Source organism: Dermacentor albipictus, chromosome 8, assembly GCF_038994185.2.
Source record: "Dermacentor albipictus isolate Rhodes 1998 colony chromosome 8, USDA_Dalb.pri_finalv2, whole genome shotgun sequence".
Lineage (NCBI taxonomy): Eukaryota > Metazoa > Arthropoda > Arachnida > Ixodida > Ixodidae > Dermacentor > Dermacentor albipictus.
In genome coordinates this window covers 78,047,803-78,056,814 of record NC_091828.1, presented here as the reverse complement: position 1 = coordinate 78,056,814, position 9,012 = coordinate 78,047,803, and the positions used below count along the sequence as shown (strand labels likewise).

The following is a 9,012-nucleotide window of genomic DNA, read 5'->3' as shown; positions in this document are numbered from 1 at the left end:
TTCACTAGGATCCAGCTACAGGGAAGCTTTTCTTGAAGTTTACAATTTTCCTAGAGGGACAAAAAGAGCACCTTGCTGAATTTACAAAAAATAGCAATAATTTCTATTATTTCATTTATTTGCGTTAACATTTTTCATCAATATTGTTAACAATTTTCCATTACACTTCTAAATTACAGTTCTCCCGTCCCACGCTCCCCTATTCAAATATAGTTTCGCTTTACATTTAAGCAAACGGAAAACCGCCTGCTTCTTGGCCAATCTCCTATAGCGGGTACGCGCCGCGGTTGAGAATACAAGACAATACAAGACAAGACAAGTGAAGACTAGACGGCGTGGAGGTGTTCGGACGCAAGTGAGCGCCGAAGAAGTCAGCGTCCGCCAGGAGCGGGACTAAGCCGTCGAGCCGTGGGCCCGAGCTTCCAGACTCCTACCGGCAGAACCTGGACTGCCTAGCCTGAGGAGGTAGGACAAGGTCCCACTGCGTGAATGGAGTGAGCTGTCGGGCCACGGGCTCAATCTTACAGACTCCCACAGGCAGACCCTGGACCGCCTAACCTCCTGAGCATCGCGTGACAACCTGGAGTACGCTCAAGGAGCGACCACTGCCTTCCGTAGACGATGGCCCGGCGCTCTTCACCTACGCGACCATATGCCAGCACTGTTGGTGAGCCGCACCCCGCACTCAGTCGACTGTCCTTGCGTATTCGGACACACCTAACAACTATAGGATTAGGATAGCGCTGACTTTGATAAATGAGAACTGCACTTGTTATAAGCAGTGTAGAGTGCTCTTTATCCTTTCTTTTCCTATCCTTTGTATATGTGTGTTCTCTTCCCACTTTCTATATGTAAATATACATTCTTCTTTCACTTCCGAAATCAAACGGTCTCATCGTTCATTTGAATAGAAAACATGGATAGCGATGTTATTTTAAGTCGCTTTCCATAAACGAACCTTGACAATGTTGAGTCCTCTGCCGCAACCGTAATTATTATTTTTTTTTTTCTGAAAGGCAAAGTTACTGCTAAGCAACATCACTATACACTTTAATACCACACACAAATGAAAGGAGTGGGAGAGGGTAAATGAAGAAAAAGAGAAAAACACACACACAAAAAGGAACGCGGGAGTGTCACAGTTGTTCAAGTGGTTTGTTTGACCGCAGAAACCTCAGTAGCGCCTTCACCGCCTTCTGGTGTGACGGCGGTGAAGTGCAAAGTAGCAAACTCGATATCTATCCTCCGGTTAACCTGCCTGCCTTTCTAAAATCTTTTATCTGCCTCTCTTTCTCTTTCAAACCACATTTACAACATGGAATCCCCACCGAACGTATGCCTGTTTCGTTATTTCACAATATCCACGCATAGCGGCGCTACCATTCTCGAGGTCGGAGGCGTACAAAAACAAAGTTCACAATAGGGGTTCAGAAACCTTGGTTATGCGAATTCTTTTTGCTGTTTTTTTTCTCTTCTTTTTTTTTCTTTTTTAACACAGGTAGGGCATTGGGCAATAAAATACCAAGGGCTTGGTGGCACAACGCACTACCCCGTTACAAAGGGGACGCTCATAGCATCCACCCATCTATCCATCGGGTGCAGTTTGAGTTGCGGCCGTGCTCGCCGAGAGCACGCACAAGCGATTGTGACCCAGTTCGAGAACCATCACTCGAATAATCACTGGTAGAAGCGCTAAAAACAATAAATGCTGGTTTCTTGTTTTTAGCGCCTTCGGACGTGAATCATGGTGGCTTCGATAGAAGAGTCAGACTTGGACATCTTTATTCCCATGCTCCCGACACTCTATTCCAAGAAAGACAAGGTGATAGGACGTTGCTTGGCACATTTTCTAACCAGTCCGCATAATTACACAATATCTAGATCTGTATTTATTGTGTAGTCAGTCACGTTGCGCTGTTGCATCAAATGAATTGATGCACCATCTCGAAGTACACGAACAAGTTCGTTATTGGCTGCAAGCAATATGAGAAAGGAGAAATAAATCTTTCGCCATTGCTACTTATGGTTATGTTGCTCATGGCTAACTTTTTAGATATGTTTACGATTTTCTTGTGATAAAACAGTCTAACAACGAGTGCTCCGTTACGGTAGCTAACATTCTAACTCTGTTCAATGACAAAGGCAAACGTTTAAATGTAACACATGAGCAATCTAGGAACAGAAAACTCCAGTTCTTTAAATTTGCAGCTATCCTTACAAACAGGTCACGCGTGTTGGATGTACTCGCCACGTGCACGCAAGGAACTCTTACCATATGCGTCTTCGCACTCGAAGATTGTGAAACGCGCCGTTGCTTTGATGTGTCTAGAATCTTCGTTAATGAAATCCTGTCATCACACTGCGAACCAGAGTTTCATTGCACAGTTAAATAGGCTGTAGGCTGAGGGTTACCCAAGTCTGGTGATGACGTCAGTCTCTGAGGTATTGCTTCAGAAACTGAAAGGGAAGCGGCACAAAAGTAACTGTGTTACACAAAACAAGAGGCCTGAAGTCGCGCCGTATTGCCATAGAGTGGCTCACAATGTAAAGAATGTCGCCACTGGATACCAAATCCCAGCAGTGTTTCCTGCACCTCGGAAACTGTCAATGTTGTGCAGCCGTATTTCTAAAATAAGTAAAAAACCAGATTGGGAAAAGAACCACGTGAAGTTTATAGATTGCAGCATCGGTGTGGTATATAATATTCCGTTGTAATGGGGCATAGTGTATGTAGGGAAGTCAGGCCGCTGTGTTAACGAGCGGGTTAGAGAACGTATTTAGTTCCTACGTATTTAGATAGGAAATCTGGAGCTCAAGTCCCGGCCATATTTTTTATTTCATATAAGTGCTTTTGTAATGACTTCGCAATAGAACTCATTCAGCTAATGATGCAAAAGTCTGTTCTCCTGTGCTGCAAGCGGCACAAACAGCTCGATCAATTCAATCGTAGTCAGCGGCTGAAGAAAGCGGCTTGGGGCTTCACTGGCCATAGAGCTCAGTGATACCAGAGCACATATTGACCAACCACGTGAGGCTCCGAAATGACGTCATTGCGGTGAAGCCCTCGTTAAGGCGAAGTATTGCTTTGCGTGAGGACATTCAAAACCTTGCAGGCAATTTGACGGAGTCGACTGACGTAAGACAGGAGTCATTGTATATCGCTTGCAGGTGCCTTCGTCCCGAAGTAGACATGACATTGGCTGATGAATAGTCATCGCCACTTCGACATACGGCCACAGTTATCTTTACTCTTCCATGATACTATCTACCGTTTACCTGGAGCGATCACTTACATAGTTTGACTTTTCAATTAGGTGTGTTCAAAGTTAATTTTGCATTTAATTTTTATCTAAAAACATTCTCATTGCCTCTACAAGTTTAGCAGAAATTGCTCATAAGTTCTATGAAATACTTATTGTTCTCAAACAGTTTCTGTTATCAGGTCATTTTCAGGTTGTTTGAACCTGTTAAACGGGCTCCCTAAAGCTTCTTTTTGAAAATCAGTCAGCTGCGCCTGACAGGCAGACGTGAATGCCTGGAAATTAAGATTGCCCAAAGGACGTTGTAAGAGATACATGCGTCATTATTCAGCGATCGATATGTCAGGCGTTCTATTCGGCGCTCTAATACGTCGGTAAGCGAATTTATGTGCGCGCGGGCGAAATCGTTAAGCTTTGGTGAGCACAGCATAGCACATTCTCCGGAAAAAAGTTCTTAAACCAGCATCTCATGGCTGGGCAGTTTTTGAAAGAGTGCCAGCAGTATTAGCCTACTTTAGGGTTGCTTCAAAACTAAGGGCCTTTCCCAGTGACGACCAATTGCCCATCAACAGAATACACAACCACTTCTTACTTTCGTCAACCCGCGTTAATTTCTCACCTTCTTGATTGTTTATATCTAAACTTGGCCCTCATTATGTTGATCTAATAGACAAGTGACTATCCGCCTTACGAAAGTTCACTTCAGCTTTCTAATCTTGACAAGACTTAGAAACCAAAGTTTGCACTACAATCCGCAATACCTTATTCCTACCCCTCTGATCTGAACTGTCAGTTGCATTACTGGGTCGCGTGCATCTGTTGTAGCGTGCGAACTTCCATTTACGAATAAAACGAAAAAGGACATACGTAGCGCAAAGTGTTCAGTGATGAACCATGGACATGCCATCATCTAAGTGCAAATTATGGGCGTAAGAGCTTTCCGAAAGTGCTCCTTTTTTTCTGCCCAGGTAATCCAAGGCCTACTTGCATTGCCGATATAGCACTCCCAGTAGAGCGCATACTCTATATCGCGTATGTGGCACATCGCATAGCCGAACAGGTGAAAGGAACACCAAGGGCTGTGTGTGAGTGTTTAGGAGAAAGATAGAAGTCATGCCACCACAGAAATTAGGCATTTTGCTAATTATTACCCTAATCAGGGTTTCCGGCCAACTTGGTGATTTAGCGCTCGACATGCTCCAAGCGCTCGCGAGTCCGTCATCCCCCGTTGCCATGGTCACCTCTTCAGAACACTTCGCGCTGTCCGTCAAAGTCAATGCAACGTATCCACTCTCAATAACCACGTGGAATATATTTGCAAGGCGCAGTTCTCCCAAACATTTTGCTAGGTTTATAACACAGAGTGACAGCAGTTTTCCTAGGCCGGGTGTAGTTTTTGTGTCCGTGCGTGAGGCAAAATTGTTGCAAGCTTTGAGACCAATTGTCGTCTCGTTCGAGAGGTACCACACGAACATTCAGTGGCTTTTTGCTGTCCGTGAGCACGAGGAAGCTTTAAGTACGTTCTCTGGACATTTGTGTCAAGTCATGAGCGTCACTGAGGCCGAAATCAACACGCCATTGGACGGCTACAGGTCTTGCGAGGAACGTCGCGTGTTCGTAGCTGCCGAAGACGCGATCAATGCACAACGCATGCCACGTGCTGGCAAGTATCCCAAAGGCGAGCGTATAACTTTCGCGGCTCTCGACAAGGGCACTAGCCTCTGTTTCCGGGAAGACAAGTTCGTGCCACTCCTAAAGCTGGCTTACGCCGCTGCCAACACTACCTTGGTCGAGCTGTGCAACAGTGGTGAAACCGAGTCACTCCTCTTGGACCGACGCGTGGATTTCGTAATTGCCACCTCAAACAACGTTCGCCTTAGTTCGTATTACGGACACGTAATGCTGCCGCCAGCTTCGCTTTGCTTTCTATCTCGTCGAGCCTCGCCGTTGCGTCCTTCGTTCTCGTCAACGTGGTTGTCGTTCTTGCTGGTCTCTCTGGCATTGCTTCCCTTGGCTCTCCTGTTTCTCCTGTTAGTCGCTGTACAGGCTAGCCGACACTCCGCGTGTAGTGTCGATTATTCTGGATTGATCGTGTTCTTCTTGGGATCCTATCTGGGCCAGATTCCGGTGGCAGTCGAAAAGCCAAAGTCGGTCCTTGTAAGAGTATCACTTGTCGCCTGGATGTTCGCAATGTTCGTGTTGGTGCAGTTCACTAAGACGGAAATCACCGCGTCTCGAAGCATCCCCGCCCTTTCATCCGAAATTAGGCACGTGGCAGAGTTTACATCACGCCTGGACACCGGCAACATATTGCCGTGCACACATTTTTTTGTTACCGGCATTATCGACAAATTCAGTGGAAATGTGCCGCATTTAATGTCTCTGCGTCAAGCGCTGAAGAAATGCCACAAGACATGCCTTACTGACGACATCCATGGTTTCTGCTTTCCACTCGCTCAACAAGGGTCGCATGTTATCCTGGAGCTGTGCCGCCTTTACCAGAAAGACAACGGTTGTTCGGCTGGTCTTGTGGTAAGCGACGAAGAGCTCCTATTTTATTTGAAGTGGTTACCGACACACATCAGATTTCCCTTGAGGTAAGTGAATGTAGATGCGCGCTTTCGTTGTTTACACTAAAACTGAACACAACTACTGAGAGAACGTTTGTACAATGATGCTTTTCGGGAGAAATTGTATGGTCAAGCCACGTGTTTAAATATAGCTCGCACAAAAAGCCATGGTTTGCATCGTCATCGATAGCTTTTGATTAAAATATCAATTCGCGCCGACACTCAGCGGCATCCGAATGTTGCAGCATGAAGATCGCAATGGTTCAGGAGCGGGTGCTAAGGACCATGCTTTATGGCCACAGGCTGAATGCTTAGCTAACATTTCACTACTACTTGGCGCTAACATTATTTGTCTTTAGCGGATAATTTTTGTTCTGCAAATTGTCATGTTGCTACAGAGGTAATGTGATGATGGTAAAATGACTACGTCAAGTTCGGCTTTTAGTAGGAACACACACACAGAGAGAGAGGGCGCAGGTGAGCGCGCAGAGAGAGAGAGAGCGCGCACTAAAACACAAGAAATTGTAACACGTACAACTTATAAAATCAATGTTCCATGTTACTCGCAAGAATAGTCAGGTTCTGGTGCAAAGCTCAATGTCCCATGTTACTCGCAAGAATGGTCAGGATCTGGTACAAATACAGTTTTCTGCGTAAATCCTAACACATGCGAAAAGAAAGGATCATACGTCACCTGATTGTCTTTTTGACCACTACTTGGGAATTCGTGGAACCTTAAATCTTGTGACACTCGCGTGATCCGCAGCGTTTGAGGTACTACCTGTAAAAATAAAAAATGATATTAAAGAACCAGCCCCTCCTTACCAATTTATTTGTTTGCAATTCGACAGGTTTCTAAAATTCGGCAGACGCCGTGAGCCGTAATACCTATCTATACCACTGCATTTAAAGTGATTGTATACGCTGCCGCATGTGACCGTAGTATACTGTTAAGGTTCACGCGGTGAGCACGTCTTGTCGTCTACTTAGCTGTGCGGTTAGAGTGTATAGTGCTAGTGGTGACCAGTGAGTCTAAGTCTGACGGAACATTGCCTGGCTTATGTTTCAGATTATTATTCTTCAAATACAATGAATGGGTAAGACACAACATACAAACGAGGGTCCCAAAGTCAAAGAATGAAACGGGACCCTCGGTGTCACAAATAATAAGCAAATAACTTCTTTACAATGAGAAGCTGATAAATAATTAGGGGAAGTGAGACATAACAGACAAATAGCCATGGGTTGGATCGCATAAGGTAGATGCTCCTCGTGAAATCCTTGAAGCCAGAGCGTCTCTAAAACCAGTTGCCATAACACCAGCACTAACCTACAGCGCTGAACCTTGGAAGATAACAGGCATGCTAGAAAGCAAGCTGCGGTCCGCGCAATGAGCTACGGAATGGACCACAATGACAGCGACGTTAAGAGACCAAACGAGGCAGCAAAGGAAAATCCTTTGTTTAAGACACTCACTTGGCAGGTCATAACGTATGGAGTAATAAATTTGTACTTTAACGCAACTGAAGTGGTGCAAAAAGAAGAATTAACTTGAATGTAGCGAAAACATTGATAAGGTACGGCAGGCGATGACGTAATTGACACTGCAAGCTGGGCGAGCTGGCGACTGAACATATTCCTCGAGGTGGGTGGCGAAACCCGGACGAAGGACACAATGAAATGCACTCGGGCCGTGCACTACCTTGTGTCCTTCGTCCGGGATGCGCTGCCCACCTTTAGGAATATGTTCAGACGGTGACAGGACTGTAATGGACCAACCAGACCACCTCCTTTCATTGTGCCATTTCACGCCTCCACTCTTTGATATTCAGTGATCTTATTGCAGGCACCAGCATCGAAGGTTGATACTGGCGCTGGAAGAATCTGGGCTCACTTGGGAACGAATGAGGAAGAGATTCAAGCCTTGCAGCGACCGGACGACCTTCGCAACATTTGACATTCCATTCAGCGACTACGCTGCCATTTACCTCGCTGGATGTGGCGTATCTCTGGTGGCATTTGGCGCAGAGGTGCTTTGTCAGCGCTGCTACCACGCATGGCACCACAAAGCTGCCCGAGTGTATACCGGCTACAACGGCCTAACCAAGCTTGCGAGAGGGAAAATGTGAAGCGTCGACAATAAATTCCTTAGAGAGAAAGAGGGAGGCTAGGTCGTCAGCGCTCTCTGTACAGCCCAGCACATTTGTGTCGTTATTGTTCTTGTTGTTGTTCATATTTTCACATGTCTGTGAAAATAATAAAGCTCGACGCTATGTTCCACGGTGTGCTTACGTGTAATACTCTACTTCGCAAGTTAGACAAACATAAGATGTCTTTTTCTTTTCGTGTTTGCTGGTATATTTCTTGTACCGTCTTTTAATTATGAAAGACTACGTGCAGCGTACCGTGGTTATCAAGCGATTGCTTTCAAACATACCAGTTTGGTGCGTGTCTACCTGCGGTGACGGGGAAGCTTAGCTGAGTGAAATGAGCACAAATGATTGGTCATATTAATAGGCAGCAAAATCATCATCATCACGATTTATTTAACGTTAAGGGTCGTGGCGTTATACAAAGGTACCAGTCAAAATATTAATTTCCGTCTTAAGGTCAAACGGTAAGTGACCCCTGTAGGCGGAGTAATTACATCGCTCAAGCCGGACACATGGAATCTGTAGAGGCGGTTTACAATCCATCGGCACTCTATGTTACAAGGAGGTTTCTCTGCGACGTGCATTGTTTGAAGCATTATCTTCAAATGCTTTCTCCTTTATCAACGGAATGGCCAGCAGACCATTCGCGACTTCTGCCGGTACAGCCAAATGACGGCGGACACTCTTCGTTAGAGATCTTTTACTTAAATCCCTCAAAGCAGTACGGCCAACTGAACTACATACCGGATTGTGCGAAAAATTATGATTGTGTGACACATTGTGAGACATTTACATTGACATTGTGTGACACGCTTTACCACGCTATTCACAGGAAGCGCCTTTCGTAGATTGTGTGATAGCGCCCGCGTACACAGTTTTATAGTGTCAGCCCTTAAATTTTTTTATGTTCTCTCATCTGTCATACTCCTTGATCCCTTGATCTGGGCAGGGTACATTTAACGGGAGACATTCCGTGGTTAACCTCCTTAACTTTGTCTTTATTTTGTCATTTTCCGCCTTCTTTCTTGC

The 9,012-nt window shown here is 45.4% G+C and overlaps 1 long non-coding RNA gene across 3 annotated transcripts; it reads left to right on the top strand.

Annotated features, from left to right (window-relative positions):
- Nucleotides 1-280: 280 nt before the first annotated feature.
- Nucleotides 281-8,093, top strand: LOC135921250 (uncharacterized). Of its 3 annotated transcripts, none has more exons than XR_010570508.2 (4): nt 281-667; nt 1,727-1,822; nt 5,725-5,857; nt 7,677-8,093. It is a non-coding gene; the product is annotated as an uncharacterized lncRNA (long non-coding RNA). The 3 variants fall into 3 exon arrangements; XR_010570506.2 differs by lacking the exon at nt 1,727-1,822 and having other exon boundaries at nt 291-465; nt 528-667; nt 7,677-8,088; XR_010570504.2 differs by lacking the exon at nt 1,727-1,822 and having other exon boundaries at nt 292-667; nt 7,677-8,088.
- The last annotated feature ends 919 nt before the right edge of the window (nt 8,094-9,012 follow it).